The sequence below is a fragment of the Monodelphis domestica genome, chromosome 5 (genome assembly GCF_027887165.1).
Source record: "Monodelphis domestica isolate mMonDom1 chromosome 5, mMonDom1.pri, whole genome shotgun sequence".
Lineage (NCBI taxonomy): Eukaryota > Metazoa > Chordata > Mammalia > Didelphimorphia > Didelphidae > Monodelphis > Monodelphis domestica.
In genome coordinates this window covers 163,874,837-163,891,045 of record NC_077231.1, presented here as the reverse complement: position 1 = coordinate 163,891,045, position 16,209 = coordinate 163,874,837, and the positions used below count along the sequence as shown (strand labels likewise).

At 36.9% G+C, this 16,209-nt stretch overlaps 1 protein-coding gene across 20 annotated transcripts in view; it reads right to left on the bottom strand.

Annotated features, from left to right (window-relative positions):
* MAGI2 (membrane associated guanylate kinase, WW and PDZ domain containing 2) overlaps positions 1 to 16,209 on the bottom strand; it is a 1,718,964-nt gene that overhangs the window by 890,630 nt on the left and 812,125 nt on the right. Inside the window, exon 1 of one of the 20 annotated variants that reach the window (XM_056800852.1) lies at positions 4,587 to 4,972. The exons of 18 other annotated variants lie outside the window; for them this stretch is intronic. The gene's annotated coding sequence lies outside the window, so the exon portion shown is untranslated. Of the gene's footprint in view, positions 1 to 4,586; positions 4,973 to 16,209 lie in introns of those variants that run through there. One more of the 20 variants, XM_007504038.3, reaches the window with a different exon arrangement.

Genomic DNA, 16,209 nt, shown 5'->3' with positions numbered 1-16,209 from the left:
GCATGTGTATGTGTATATACACACATATATATTTGGAAACATAATCATAGTATCTGAAATATATATTAATATATATTTTTCATATTTAAGGATCTATCCATTTGTCACTTGGTAGTGTAATGAACTTCTCCTGTAAAAATAACAATAGTCTCTCTTTTTAACAATGTTTATGTGAAAGAATATTCTTTTTATGATGTTGAAATACAGGTAGAGGACAAGTAAGCAACTATGTTATAGGAGCATAAAATCATAGATTTAGAGCTGGAAGGGACCTCCGAGGACATGTAGTGGAGTCCCCTTCTTTTATATATGAAGAAACTTATTCCAGAGAATTTAAATGACTTTTACAGCCTGAGTTACATTTACCTTTTTATATGTGCCTTAGAGATGTATTTTAACTTCTCTGCACTAGAATCCATATAATCAATGATAAGCTGTTATTCAGGAGGGCAGGACTATATGGGAAACAGGTTAGAGAACAAGCCTCAGAGTCAGGAATCCATGGACTCAGTTCTTGCTTCTGACAAACACTAGCTTGGTGATCCTGGACAAGTCATTTAACCTCTTGAGACCATAAACGATTCTTTAAGAAGCGTCTCTGAATTGCAGAACCAGTACTTACGTGCATGGTTTGGGTAGCTCTGCTTCCTGATTATAATACTCTATGAAATTACAGGTCTAGTTTAATTTTAAAAAATCTTGGCAGCAAGTTTTGAAGGTTATAACTACCTTAAGTAAAATCACATAATATTCTTCAAACATGTCCTATTGCTTTGTAATTTTAAAAACCTCTACTTCCCTCATCTGCTGTCTTCCGAGTGAGAAGTAGATATAGCTGAGGTCCCTTCTGTGTGAGTCAGTAAAAAGGCAGAGGCACAGGAATGAAGCCCCCATCCCCCAACCACACATAAAGTTGTTTATACGTTTAAAGTACTTTAGCTCAGAATCATACTAATTTTTTCCTTATATTTTTGCAGGAGAAGCAGCTTAAAAAAATACATTTTTGGCTGTGGGTTGCTTAAGGTGATGGAGGGAATGGAAATCAAATGTCTCTGTGTTGATCCCCAAGGCGGAAACCAAGTGATTACTAAGCTAAACTATTGCTCTCAAACTTTGTCATTCAATTTATGTGAGGATCAGTTACTTCGTCTTTAAATGATGTCATCTAAGGTCTCTTCATGGTTTAAATCTGGCATCCTCTGAAAGATGTATCACTCTATCCCTGATGCTTCCTTTGTCCCACCTTAAGGGCACCAATGCATCATAATGACATTTGGCTAAACTTTTTAAAATTCACAAATATGTTGAAAATTCTTTTAGTACATACTATTCTCTCCAATGTCTCCCCTTGCCCCCCAACCCCCATTATTTTACTACTAACAAATACATCTTCAGGAACTCCAGAGACTGTTGAGGCAGAACATATGCTACTTTAAAACATTTTCACCTACTTATTCTGCTTCAGCTGGCTCAGTTCTCTCTTGATACTTGCTGCTCTGAGAAACTTTACTGTACCATTGTTGTTTTATTGCCTTTTAAAACAGAATTTCCATAAGTAAGTATTTCCTTAGAGTCAAGCTTTTTCCTATAAGCACACATACATCTGATTTAATCACAAATAAATCTCCGCATACTTTTTAGCTATTAAAGCTTAATGAAAGTCTTTTAAGGTATCAAAGCTTAAAACCGCACTAAAATTTTGGGGATGGTACAGATAGAGATGTATATTATCGCTATATATACACATATAACTGTGGATGGGTGAAAATCATCCTTCACATATTTTCTCAAACCACACCTGGGCTTCCCTTGGTTTACAAACATAGTCAACCCATTCTTAGACACCTGAGACTTCTCTAGCTAACTCCACTTCACCTACAATTATCCCTAACATTTTTGATTGACCCCACTGGCCCTCTGGTGAGTTCTGAGATGACTTTTCAGTTGTATTGTCTGTTCATTTTTCCTTGCTCCTCCATAATTGCATCAATTTCCACAAAGCACACCATTTACCACAGTCAAACTGCCTACATTTATAAAAGCAGTAATCAGATCTACATGCAGTGTTAAAGTTCCATTTCCGTTGTTCTTCCAAAGAAGTGGGATTTTTATTGCATCTGCAAGCTTTTAGCTATAACAGAATTATTCTAAATAGATTCCAAGTAAAATATATGGTTTTACAACCACCCTCCACCACACTGTTTCAAGATATGACCCTTAAAGACACAGTCCTTTAGAAAAGCACATGATACTATTTCTGAAACATTTATGTGACTTTCCATGGTGAAAGCTTTTGGAATTATTGCCTAGGCAGTCTTACTTGCTGTTATATCATAGAAATGACAGCAGGCAATTTTGCAGGAAGCATGAGGGTCTTTTTTATTTCCTTTGAGAATAGAACTATGAAGCTCCCTTATTTTTGTCCCTGTACAATGTATACATTCTTTATCAGTTATCATCCCTTTCTCCCAGGGCTTTCCCATCTCACTGGACGGTGTTGTAGCACCTTACCTTTGCTGGAAGCACAAAGGCACCCCTTCCTCCTGAGGCAATGCTACATGCAGTCACCCAATCCAGTCAGAAGGGTGGTTAGTTGACAGAGCAACACAACCAATTTTACGCACACACAATCCCCCCAAATGACACATGCTCTTCCCAGTCCCCCAAACACACAGAGTGTTTTGCCAAGCACATCCTGCCTCTGCTGGCCAGAAGCTTCACAAACCAGAGCTTAAATAACGAAGCATGGCGAGACTGCTGCCGTAGCTTCCCTAGCACTTTCCCTCCCTGTTTAGTACAGGAATCTCCTTAACAAGCACATGTGTAGTACAAGGACAGGAGGACAATTTCCTTTCAGTAGCCTAACAGGAGATCTAATTATCTTATCTCCCTTTCTGCCATGGGACAGAGTTCAAGCAACAACAATAACGGTAGCAGATGCTTTGTCCTTTAAGAAATGAATTCTGTGACAAGAGTATGTTTGCCTTTACCTGTCAGTTTTCACTTTCTCTAAGAGCATAAGTGTTAAACGTTACACAAGCATTATTCCTCTCTTGGAGGAATCGGATAACAAAGCCCCCTTGTAAACATCTCTTACATTGGGACAAAATAAATGTCATTTGCCCTTTAAAGTATTCTGAGTCTGTGGTTGCAAGAGAAGTATTTTCTACTGGTAATTTGTTGGTTAGTTCGGACTTAAGACAAAAATTTTCACCACCCACTCCCCATTGAGGCTGAGATCTAAAAAGCAGACGAACTGAAATGAACCATGAGTCAGTCAGTCACTGTCAGGAAGCACAGTGATTAGAACAAATAACAATACTGGAGAAAGGCATGGCTACTCAGAGACCATCTTCTCAGGACGGGAGGAGAGATATGGAGCCATTTTTCATTTGGTTCACAAGAAAATGTCAGCATACAGCTGCTAGTACATTGCCAGATCACATCTTAATTTGTCCAAAAAAGGACCCAGGCGGTCATCCCTCCCAGAAAATTTTTCTTAAAGAGCCCCTTCCAAATTTGGTTTATTCATCTGGGAGAATCTCCCTGCCAAGGTCCCTGGGGTTTGTGAAGCATGAATCTACATCCCATTCAAAACTAAATGCCTTCTCCCATTTCCTCTTTAACATCATGTGAATTCAACATTTCTGAGCTGAGTCAAAAAAAAAAAAAAGCTGCACCCCTCACCACTCGCCACCTCCTTCTTCAGGCATCTTTACTAATATCTCAAGGCAGTTTATTGGAGAACAGAGCAGGACCCTGACCAGCACACAATGGGAAATTGGTACATCAGGCTCCTACTACCGTTGAAGACACAGGCAATGCCTTTTGTGTAAAAACACAGGAAAATACACATACAGGAACAAAAGACAGTGTGTCTGCATAGCCAGAAGAAAGAGGAAGTATCTAGATTCATTTTATAGGCATCCTTACCTAGTCCTTAAAATAAAAGAAAATGTTTTTAGTTTATTTTAATTCTAACATTGACATGAGATTCTCTCTCTTTAACCCATGTGTCAATAAGACTAATTGTCAGCTTTGAAATCCAGTGGGAGGTAAAAGCTTATGCTTAGAATACCTGACATTTGGCTGTGCTCAAGGAGTGCTATTTCAAACTTGTTTTATTTCGGCTGAATGACACTAAAATTTAAGATAATGCAAAATGCCTACGAAGTTCTCCTCTCTGAATCCATCTAGCCTTGCAAAAAATGCCGACTCAGCATCTATTTGCTGTTTACAACCACAATACCATAACCTAACCATCCATTAGCAGCCTCCCTGAGCAAAATGTTAACTCTCTTGTAAGGGCCACCTGACAACCGCTGACTAAAACACCCATTCTTCCTCCGAAGGAGAGAGCAGGCTGGTTCCTTACGGACTGTATTAAACAAAAGCACTCCAAGCAAACAGGGGCATTTGACAAATGAAGTGAGACTCTTGCATCAAGTTTGGGTTCACATCTGGTGGAATATGGCACTGCCTTCCTCTGGGGCTGGGAGCAAGGGAAGGGGTTTGGAGATAGCAACTGAAATACACAGACACACACATGCTGAAACTGACCACCCAGCGGGTTGCAAGCTTCTTACCCTAAGGCTCCGTTCAAAGAAAGAAGAAAAGCTCAGAGTCTTATCCCACCTTTCCATGGTCCTCAGCCAGTATGTCTTCTCAAACCACCTGTACTGATCCAACCCATTCTCAGGTCAAAAATAATAGCAATAATCAATCTCCCGATAGAAGTAGTCTCAGCTGGGCTTTGCTTTTTTCCAGCACCGATGTCTAGAATTTTCTCTTTAAGCCAGACTCAGCAACACAAAACTGCAGCTGAGGTCTTTTGTTTTCCCTCTTCTCAAAGATGAAGCAAGCAGCACTCCCCCTGTCTCTCTCTTTCTCTCCCGTTTCTCTTTCCCCACCCCCACCAGCAACCTAACTCAGTTCCTGTTCAGTCAGGGTCATTTACATTTCTCAGCACAAGCATCTATGCTATATTCACCCTGATCTCTTACTTTGGGAATTTTCTCCGTTAGGTGGGGTGGAGGGGGAGGGGGAGGGACAGGTCTAGGTGGCAGTCAGGTGACCCTTCTCTTCAAAGCCAGGGAGATGGATGGAGTGCGTGAATTTAAATACACATACACAGAGAGACATTTACGTTACAGGGTAGGGGAGGGGACGGGGGAGGGGAGGGATCCACCTCAATGGAGATTAGGTAGATGTGTTTGGGGCTTTCATATTTCTATTTTCATCAGTTATGGGGAGCCACTATGGTGTCCTGGAATGTAATTAAACTTTCCCGGGCTAATAACAATGGTACTTTATTTCAGAATCATAAAAGTAAACTATGTTTTTAAAGCTATAGACAAAATGATTTTTTTTTTTCTTCTTAGTCTCAGAGTCCCAATATTTAGGCTGTTTCTCCCTTGCCTTTTCCTCTGATGTCCAGCATTCCTCTGCCTATTTCAGAAGAACATAAAATCAAAAGTAGGAGCCAGAAAAGTCACAGGTAGGACATCAATCTTGTATTCTTATCCCAAAGCTATTACTTACTAACTTTTAAAAAGCTTTCCCCAATCATTTCCCCTCCCCTGTTCAGATAAAATTATTCCCCCTCCAATAAACCAACATAGAATTGGAATGGATATGGCAGCTCAGTGGTTGAGATAGTCAGAGATGGGCATCACAGTTTACTCAGTTGTTAAGAAGGTACCCGTGGAATTCCTTCCTTCCTAGCATAGAAGAACCAAGGAAGGTAAATCTGTCACCTCCACCCCAACCTCCTCCTCCTCATTTTATTTTTACTTTATCAGAAAAGTTAGACTTGAAAAGTAAATTAGAGAAGATCCAGTCTGGAACCCTCATTTTAGGTCTTCTATGGGAATTAGCATTATTATCTAAGTGATTGAAGGAGAATGATATTATTCCCAGCCTACTGCACAGGGACATTGGATTAAGGGGAAAGATCCAGTTTTACATGTTGAGAAAGATCTGGTCTGGTTCTATGATTTCCGTGATATTATGAATTCCTGAAAGTAGAAAAAAGAAAAAAAAAAGCAACTATTTACAAATGCAGAACAAATAGCACCCTCTCTGCAATTTAGAAATGTCTAGTGAAGAGGTTAAGTGACTTGCCCAGGGATACAAAGCAAATATGTGTCAGAGACTGTATTTTACTCCAAATCTCCCTGCATTTAAGGCCAGTTCTCAATCCACTGAACCACACAATATCATAATGAGAATTAACTAACATTACACACTAACTGGCATATGTCTTAATAGGCATCAGAAAATAATCATTTGTAAAATATTGTAGAATTCTTTCATTGTATGGATTCTTTTATCATGGAAGCTTTCTGTTATTAATCCTTCAGTAAAGAAAAAAAGTGAGGAAGAAGGAAGGAGAAGAAATGATTATTTTAGAATTGCATTTCCCCTACCTAAGATTATAATCTCATAAATTATTATATAAAACACATTCTTACAACCTGCAAGATGCTGCCTGTTGAAAACTTCACTTTATAAGCTAGAATTTAGCATGTGGTTATAGTCTAATTTGCCCCCATCTCCTCTTTTTTTAAATTTTTATTTCCATCTCCTTTAAAACAAACAAACAAACAAACAAAACCTTCAGTAATCATGGTCTGACTGTCACTACTTAATTTGGATATTTGAAGCATGGCTGTGCATGGATAGTTCCTTCCTTTGAGTTTTTTAAAAATAGCACAGTCATAGGCAAACTGGTTGCAACTTTATCTTCTGTCAATGTTGCCAAAGATAGGTATAAAGACAAAACTCCTTTTTCAAAAAGCTACCAAATTCTTCCCACCAAAGAATAATAATGCAGAGTAGGTGGTTTTAGGAAGATTAATGAGGATGAGTAATTTTGGGTTGGTGGCAAAAATACAGTTCTTTACTTCACAGTCTTCTCACCAAAATCAAGTACATTCTTCTGCTACCTTTTATCTACCTTTACTGTATATTAAAGGTTTCCATTTCCCTGCAGTTCCTCTGTAATCTCTGCCACTACTCTTTTATTTCTTGTATTTAGTTTTCTTCCATATTCTATAAAATAAAATGCAAACTCCTATAGTTGGCATTTAAAGCTCTTTAAAATCTGGCTCCAGTTTACTTTTCCAGACTTATTGCACATTACTCCCCACTATATACTCACTGTTCCAGGCAAATTGGCCTACTTGCTGTTCCTCACACAAGACCTTTCATTTCCCTTCTTGGCACCTTCCTCCTGGTTGTCACCATGCTTATGATACACTCCCTCTTCATCTCTTCCTCTAAGAATGCTTAGCATCCCCAAAACTCAGCTCAGGTCCTCTCTGCTTACATGAGGTCTTTCTACATCCCAGACCTCAAGTGCTTCCTCTGTTCCCAAATTAACTTGCTTATATTTTATATTTAAATTATATATGTCCATTTTGTCTTCCCTAATAGAATGTCAGTTCTTTGAGGGCAGAGACTGTTTCTTTTTTCTTTTTTTTTTTGACTTTGAATATCTGTATCCCAACAGAATGCTGGGAATAAAGCAGGTGCTTATTAAATGCTTGCCTATTAATCCACTATTGTGGCCATATATTAGAATATCATCCCTTTTATGGACCTTAGATGATTTCTCTGTGGTCCAGAACATTCCCAGCACTGAAGAAAAACCCAGAAGTGTGAACTAGGGTCAGTTAGTATTACCAAAGCTACTTGACTAAAAAGGATGTTTCCAGATTTTTAATTGATAGAAAAAAATCAATGGAATACAAATTAAAAGATTTCAGTTCAGTTCTAAATTCTATTCAAGGTATTATATTTGTTCACCATGGGCAAGTCAACTTTTCTGAGTATCAGTTCTTTTCTCAACAAAATGATGAGATTGAATTAGATGAATCCTAAAGTCCTTTCCAACACTGATATCCTATGATCCTGTTTATGTAAAAGAAATGAACGTTCTTGATTCAGAGGTCTGCCTATGAAAGCAATATGGCGCACTGATGAGGAGAATCATGTTTCAGAAATAGAAAATGGAGCAGGACTGATTAGGAACATCCCTGAAAGGAGTTAGGGGTCATGAATGACATAGATAAACAGATGCTGAATATTATTTAGCATCAAAATGTTGACAAAATTATTCCTCCTCACACTCATGAATAGCATGTACAATATTAAGATACATATGGAAGAACACATAATTATTCACCCCTGTTATTGGCCCTCCACCAGCTTTTTCAGTCCCTGACAGTATCACATGTCTCACATCACTTCTCAAGTACTCTTGGCAATATAGGGCGGCCCATTTGTTCTGGCCATTCATATTCCAATTACTATTTGCATCATGGATAAGGTGATGTTTTGGGACTTGCAGCCATGGAGCATCAGCAGCAGAATGGAATTTCTCTGTCATATTGTGAGTGGAAAAGATTACAGATGGAGAGCCCAAGTGGTCATGCACTGAGATCCATGAAAGTTTAAGAGAGGTAAGGAAGAGGAGAATGTTGGGGTTTGGGGTGGATGTGGAGGGAAAGACGAGTACTTATTAAGTGCCTACTTTGTGCTCAGTACCATGCTAAATACTTTACAAATATTTCCTCAGTTGATTCTCACAATAATCATCCCCATTTTACATTGGAAGATGAAATGAAGGAATGGGTGATTCCTCTGAATTATTTAGAGAACAATCTGGTCAAGGGAGAAAGGAATGTGATGAACAGAGAGCTGGTTTGGGAATCAGGAATTCTTGGGTTCAAGTCCTGGTGCTGTTACATCCTTGCTTTGTGATTTTGGGCAAATTATTTAACAGTCCAGGGTCCCCAAACTATGGCCAGTAGGCCACATGCAGCCCCCCCCCCCCCCCGCAGGCCACGTCTCCCGCTCCTACTGCACTTCCAGAAGGGACATTCTTTCATTGGTGGTCAGTGAGAGGAGCACTGTATGTGGCGGTGCGCAAAGCATGGCTTCGCTCACCTATAGTACTGCTTCCAGTGACATAATCCTTTGCACAGTGGCTTAGAACAAGGCACTGTGCAAAGGATTATGTAGCTGCACAATAGAAGATATGGTGAGTGGCGATCTGGGGGAGGGGATTCCACACTGTGTATACTGCTGCCAGGTTAGGATTAAGGTTAGGATTAGGTTTTTATAGTCCGGCCCTCTAATGGTCTGAGGGACAGTGAACTGGCCCCTTGTGTAAAAAGTTTAGGGACCCCCTGACTTAACCCTTCAATATGCACAGGAAAGTTTTGGTATTATTATTATTATTAATAATGTTAATTATTTAATTTAATTAATAATGTTAATTATTAATAATAATAGTATTTATATATAGCTTTATGGCTTTTAAAGCATTTTATAAAGAATTTTATAAACTCTTATAAATAATATCTCATTTGAACCTTCTAACAACTCTAGAGGATAAATGCTATTATTTTTTTCTTACAGATGAGAAAACTGAATCAAGCAAAGTGATTTTCAACTACATAGCTAGCAAGCATCTGAGGCCAGGACTTGAACTCATCTTCCTAATTCCAAGTCAAGTCCTCTATCCACTATAGCACTTAGCTACCTTCAGGAACAGAATAAGTATTTGTTGGCATTAATAGAAATATTTGCTAAGCCAATGAAACAACGGGTCTAGTTTTAAAAAATGGAGAAAAAAACACCAGATGAAACGTCATTAAAAACATGAAATCTCTACACATTAACTTAACTGTGAACAAGACCAAAAATACAATTTATATCCATGCCACATTAGATCATCACATCTCATTTATTGCCTTTGGGGAGAGGGGTAGGAAGAGGAAGAAAATTTAACAACTTCTTTAAGGTAGTTTATTTTAATTAAATATATTTTTGTAGGTTTCAAAGATCCTAGTTTATGGAACCACTGTGAAGTTGATCAAATTAAGAAGCTGCCCAACTAGTATTTAGCTAATCATGAATTACATTTATTACATTATTATTAAAACTGTTGAGTGTGGTCTCCAGAGATGAACATGATGGCTTCCTGGCAGAGGGAGCAAGTCTAAATTACACAATTTCTGAAAAGCTAGCACTTTGAATTCAACAATAAGAATGCAAATGATTCTAAAAAGCAACATGCAGCCCCTATTCTAGATATAAAGGGATGTAACTTTCTGCCTCTTTAAAGATCTTTTCTTAAAAAAAATATGCTTCCTATCTATATGTTTTGCTTTCAGAAAAATAAAAATTCTGCAGGGAGCACTGTTTTCCTGGATAAATAAATGCAAATTTAAAGGGAACACAATATTATGCTTGTATGATATCTGAACCACATACAAAGTATTAACTGTGTGAAGTTCTCATACATCAAAACCAAATAAAAATATTAGTTGAGTGTGAAAAAATTCTCTATTAAAATAATTGATACTAGATTTTGTGGAATTTCAGTAGATTTTAAGGAAATTTCACATTTATAACTTTAATTATATATAATATTAATCTAGATAACAGTATGCTGTAGTGAATTTCAGGAAGATCTGGGTTTGAATTTTGTCTGATACATACTGGCTATATAGTCTCAGTTTGGGTAAATTCTTTAATTACGTAGTACCTTGGGAAAATGTCTAAGGCTGGGCATTGCTCAAGAGTTACTGAGATTCATTACCAGAGGGAATTTCCACACTAGCATGCCTTTACACATATTAAATGAGAAGGCTAGATCCTTGTTTCATCCCTGATCCTAAAAATATATATTTGCATTTAATTATTCAGGCATGTGAGTGAAATAATACATATACAATTACTCCTTTGAGTATATATTTGAATCAATATTTACAAAGCACCTACTGTGTATATGTGAGGGGTGAGGAAAGTAGATCTCAAGAAATCAAATTCTCTATCCTAATGAAGTCTACTTTTTAAGAGAGGAAATATAAGACATGAATAAAAACATGATACAAAGTAAAGAATGTAAAAGTACACAAGAAGTTCAGGATTCAGAGTTCACAGGAGGGAATGTTTGATGTTATGGGGATTGGAAAATAGAGATGATGTTTACTGAACCTAGTCATGGTTTGTAACTATATTTCATGGATGACACAATTTTGAGGCAGCTATATGGAATGGTGGTAGAGTATGGGGCCCCGAGTCAGGAAGACTGAGTTAAAATTTGACTAGTTGTGTGACCTGAGGAAAATCACTTAATCTCCATTGTTTAAATTTTCCTAAACTATAAAGTGGGGATGATGATAGCATCTACATTTCAGGGCTATTGTGGGGATTATATGATATATTTAAAGTGTTTAGCACAATGTTGGGCACATGGTAGGTTTTATATACTTATTCCCATCTCTTCGTTCTCCTGAATTTTTAAAGAAAATCATCCATCTTTCTGATTTTTGCCTGACTGTTCTGTGCTATTTGTCAATTCATTCAACAAACACTTCTCAGACATCTCTCAAATACAGCAACACTGTGCAAAGTGCCCTTGAAAATGTGCCACATAGGTCCAATCTTGGTGGAGAACAGGCATTTTTCTGATCATTTTCGACCAAGATCTTTAGCTTGATTTGGAGTAGATACTATGGTCAATACCTAATGAGTCTTAAATCAATTTCTGACTCCTATTGGCTTATCTTGAAAGCTTATATTGGCAAAAGCTCATCAAATTTAGGATTTAGACTTTACAGTTGATATTGCTATTTATGATATCGAATCACTTTTGGTTTTCTTTGATGAATTTCAATATGTGACCTTAGGCTTGAAGTGTATCAGCCTGTAGCACCATCCATATGTGACCCCTTTGTAGCTTCTGTCTCCTAAATTTCTGTGGTATAATATCCATTTCTATTTTACCAAGTCACCAATGAATTCCAAACCCACCAATATCTTAATAAAATTTATTTTCTTTTGGAAAAAATAATTTTAATAGCTTTTTTAAAAAATCACCATAATTTCTCCCGGTATATTTTCTTCTCTCCAAAGAACAATTTCAAATAACAATGTATAATTTAAAGGGAAAAATAAAAGAAAATATTGAATTTGCAAAACTATTCAATGGATTAAAAACGTTCTGGAAAATATATATTTATATATGTACATATATATGTATGGAATGCACTACATTATTTGTGGAGCTCCCTCCACTGCAAAGGAATACGGTTGGGAGGGTGTGCTTCTAACTCCTGTGTCTTTTTAATTTTTTAACCCTTACCTTCTATATTAGAATCAATGCAAGTATCTCTTCCAAGGAAGAATAATGGTAAGGGGTAATCAATTGGGGTTAAGTGACCTACCCATGGTCACATAACTAGGAAGTATCTGATACCAGATCTGAACCAAGGACCTCCTACTTCCATATGGCTCTCTATCCACTGTGTCAAGTAGTTGCCCCTTGCCCTAAATCCTCTTATTTCAGGTTTGACAAAGGGAAAAAAATAAGGCACCTGTGAAATTACTGACAAATATTTGCTTTGCCCAGACATAGGAAGGGTGTATATAACAAGAGGACAGTAGCATTGATCTTTTTAAGGGTCTCTTCAACATCATGGTGACTCCAGATCTCAAGTACCTGCCAATTCTGAAAGGCACCAAGGCTGCATTAGGGAATCTGGGGCCAATCAAGTCATACAGGCAGAACAGAGAAAGAGAAATTGAGGAAGATGCCTCAGGGAAATCCAAAAGACATTCATTAAGTGTCTATGATGCCATGCTTTTCCTTTGGAATTTTGCCACACTTACTTTTGATTATTTTGTGATTAATTGCTCTTTTCATTGACATTGTAGTTATGTACATCACTTGCTTTGCTTGACTCTGCTTACTCCATTCTGTGTCAGATCATGGAAACCTTCCCATATATCTCTGTATTTATCATGTATTCTTTTCCATATCATAGAAATGTATCATCATAATATCTCACATTTTTAAGGTACAATAAACTTTACAAAGACTTTTCCATCTCTTATCTCATTTGAACCTGGCAATAAATTTGTAAGATAGTTAATATACATATTTTCTCAAAAGATTCTGAGGTTCAAAGAGGCCAAGGAATCTTGCTTAAGGACAAGTCTTCTTACTCCAAAATCATCTCTCTACCACGTCACACTGATCCAAAATTAATTTGAAAGAAAATTAAATTGAGAAAATTAACAGATGAGACAGCTAAGTAATGAAAGGCAAGTTTGGTGGATTAGTGGATAGAGTTAAGAAGACCTGAATTCAAATCAAGCCTCAGACACATACTAGCTGTATGACCCTGGGCTAGTCATTTTATCCTGTTTGACTTAGTTTCTCATCTGTAAAAATGAATTGGAGAGGAAAATGGCAAATCATCCCATTGTCTTTGCCAAGAAAACCTCAAATGGGGTCTCGAAGAAGAGTCAGACATAACTGAAATGACTGAACAACAAATTAACAGATGGCAATAAAATATCCAGCCAAGATTATTTATGTAAAGTCATATATCTGGATACATAAAAAAGAGCCATATAATGTTGTGGAAAAGATGAGAAAATTCTAATCCCATTTCTGCAACCAACTTTGTGCAAATCAATTAAAATTCTTATTTGAAGAAAAGAAGATATTGGACTAGCTAAAATTGGAAATTTCTTGTTTTAAAATGTTAGAGTTGAAAGAAAGCAAATGATGGAGTCAAAGCACCTCGTTCTAATCCCTCCTCTGATTCCTTTTATCTGTTTGATATTGGAGAAGTTACTAAACCTCCTTGGTCCCAAGTTTCCTCCTTCAGGGAAAAAAAAAAAACACCACAAAACAACATATAGATTAGAAGTCCTCTGGGGATTTTTCAAGATCCTAAGGTCATGGTACTTCCCTAGGATGGAATTTCAAAACAAAGAAAGATATGGGCAAAATTCCATCAAGTGATCCTACACTCATATTTTAAAGGGATTTGAGATACTTCATATAAGAAGGCTATAGCTATGGCTAAAAGCAAACTTACTAGCTATTGGTTCCTTTATTCTGTCTCAGAGGGGAGGGAAAAAAGGAGGGGAAAGGGGGGCAAGAAAAGAGGGGAGAAAGAGAGAGAAGGAGAGAAAAAGAGAGAGGTAGAGAGAGAGAGAGAAAGAGAGGGAAGATAGAGTTTTTCTAAAGTCAGTAAAAATAACTATGAATGCTGTGCCTTGTAATCATACTCTAACCAAGCCTCTATTTCCTTTTCTGTCAGTCACTCAGACTGTTAATTTGGAGGCTCTTTAGTTTCCAAATATAACTGTGCTAGACTATACCAATTTTCAATAAGCTGTTTCCAAAATAGCTACTAGTTCCAAATCTTGACTCTTCATTTTCTTCTACTGGGTGGTTCTTTTGGTTTCAGTACTGTAAGTCCTCCTATGATTTAAGAGGGATTCACATCAAGTGAAGATTCTTCCCTCTTCTGCTGAATTCAGCAAGCCAGCAGGCGACAACACCAGTATTTGTCATGGTGAAGTATCACTATTGAAAACTGATCAGAAAAGAATACAACAATGACCTGACAGTGCTCAGTCTCTCATTTCTCACCTTCTTTAAGTCCCCATAACTACTGGGACTCCTTTGAAATAAAAGCAGGATGACTGACAAGCAGTCTGGGTAATTGCATGCATAATTTACATGGCAGTTTGAACAAGAAGCTGGGTTTTCATTCGTATAGACAGCTTCACAAATGATATTCAAAGAGATTGTTTTAAGAATGACTTCTGATTGCAGAGACATTTTACCTTGTATTTTTCCTTTCTGTTGAATTGTGAGATTTACAAATAAGATGCAGCAGAGGGTTAATTGTGAAGAGTTGGACACATGGAGTAAATTTCCTACAGATGTTTAAATTATTGACCACATAGATGTTTAAGAATTTCTTCCCACACATACAAGAAAGGAGATAAATGTGGAAAGTATGCTTAAAGCATTCTCACTGTTCATAAGGAACCCGGACTTAAACAGTAACTTTCCTTTAAATAATGATAATAATGAGTATTTGAATGCCTTCAAGAATATAGATTTTTGTCCATTTGAGTACAGGCTCCACCAATCCATCCTAGGTAGCTCTTTTTAAGAAGAGGGTAATGGACAGTTGGCATGCTCTAAAATTTTATCACCACTTTGACCGACATTGGCATGATGCTCTACAGCTTAGTGTAGTTAGATGGCTCCTCAATGATAATCATACAGTCTCACTGAACTTAACCACATAACCTATACAGTCTGATACAACCTGTCCAAAATTGAGCTTAGCCTTCAGGAAATCAGGGTTAGATCCATGACATGATGAGGCATTATAGTAAGGCTTTAGTGAAATAATAATAAAAAAGAAGGAATGTCTGATTATAAAACAATAAGATATAATGATATCTTGAAAATATACATATTAATGAAAATAAACTGATAAATCCATAATGTATATATATTTATAAATATGTATGTTTTTAAAACAAATTAAAGTAATTACTGATATTGTTTCCATTTAAAAGAATTAAATATTAAAACATTCACATTCCATAAATATTTCTATTAATTTGAATTACAGGAAGACATTTCTTCTTAACAACCACCTATTAATTTGTTGGACACTGATAATGATAACAATCAGAGAGGTGGTGCAATGGACTGTGTTTTTCTCTATCCTTTTCCCCTAGAGTTAGAAGCCTGGAGTTAGGAAGACACATCTCCCTGACTTTAAATCTGTACTCAGATATTTAAAAGTTGTGTAATCCTGAGCAAGTCACTTAATCCTATTGCCTCAGTTTCCTCATTTACAAAATGAACTGGAGAAGGAAATGGCAAAGCACTCCAGGATCTTTGCCAAGAAAATTTCAAATGGAGTTAGGAAGAATTGGATACAACCGAAATGACTGAACAACAACAAAAAACCACAATGACAACGACGACAACAATAATAGCTAGCATTTATATAGTGCTTTCAGGTTTGCAAAGCACTTTACCAATGTCATCTTATTTTATCCTCACAATAAATCTGGGAGGTAGGTACTATTATTTCCCCAGTTTTATAGATGAAAAAATTGAGGCAAAAATCAAGTTATTTACTCAAGGTTACATAGTTATTAAGCATTTGATGCTAGATTTGAACACACTTTTTGTGAACTATGTCACCAGCAGTCTGAGGCCAAGGGGAATTAAATTTTTTGGAAAGTATTAAGAATAAAGCAAACTTTAATGAAGTTCTTGCCAGCAGGGAGATGTACTAGAATAAGGTCTTGAAGGTATTTCACATGTAGTTCTTTGAACTTTTATATTATTTCAAGCTC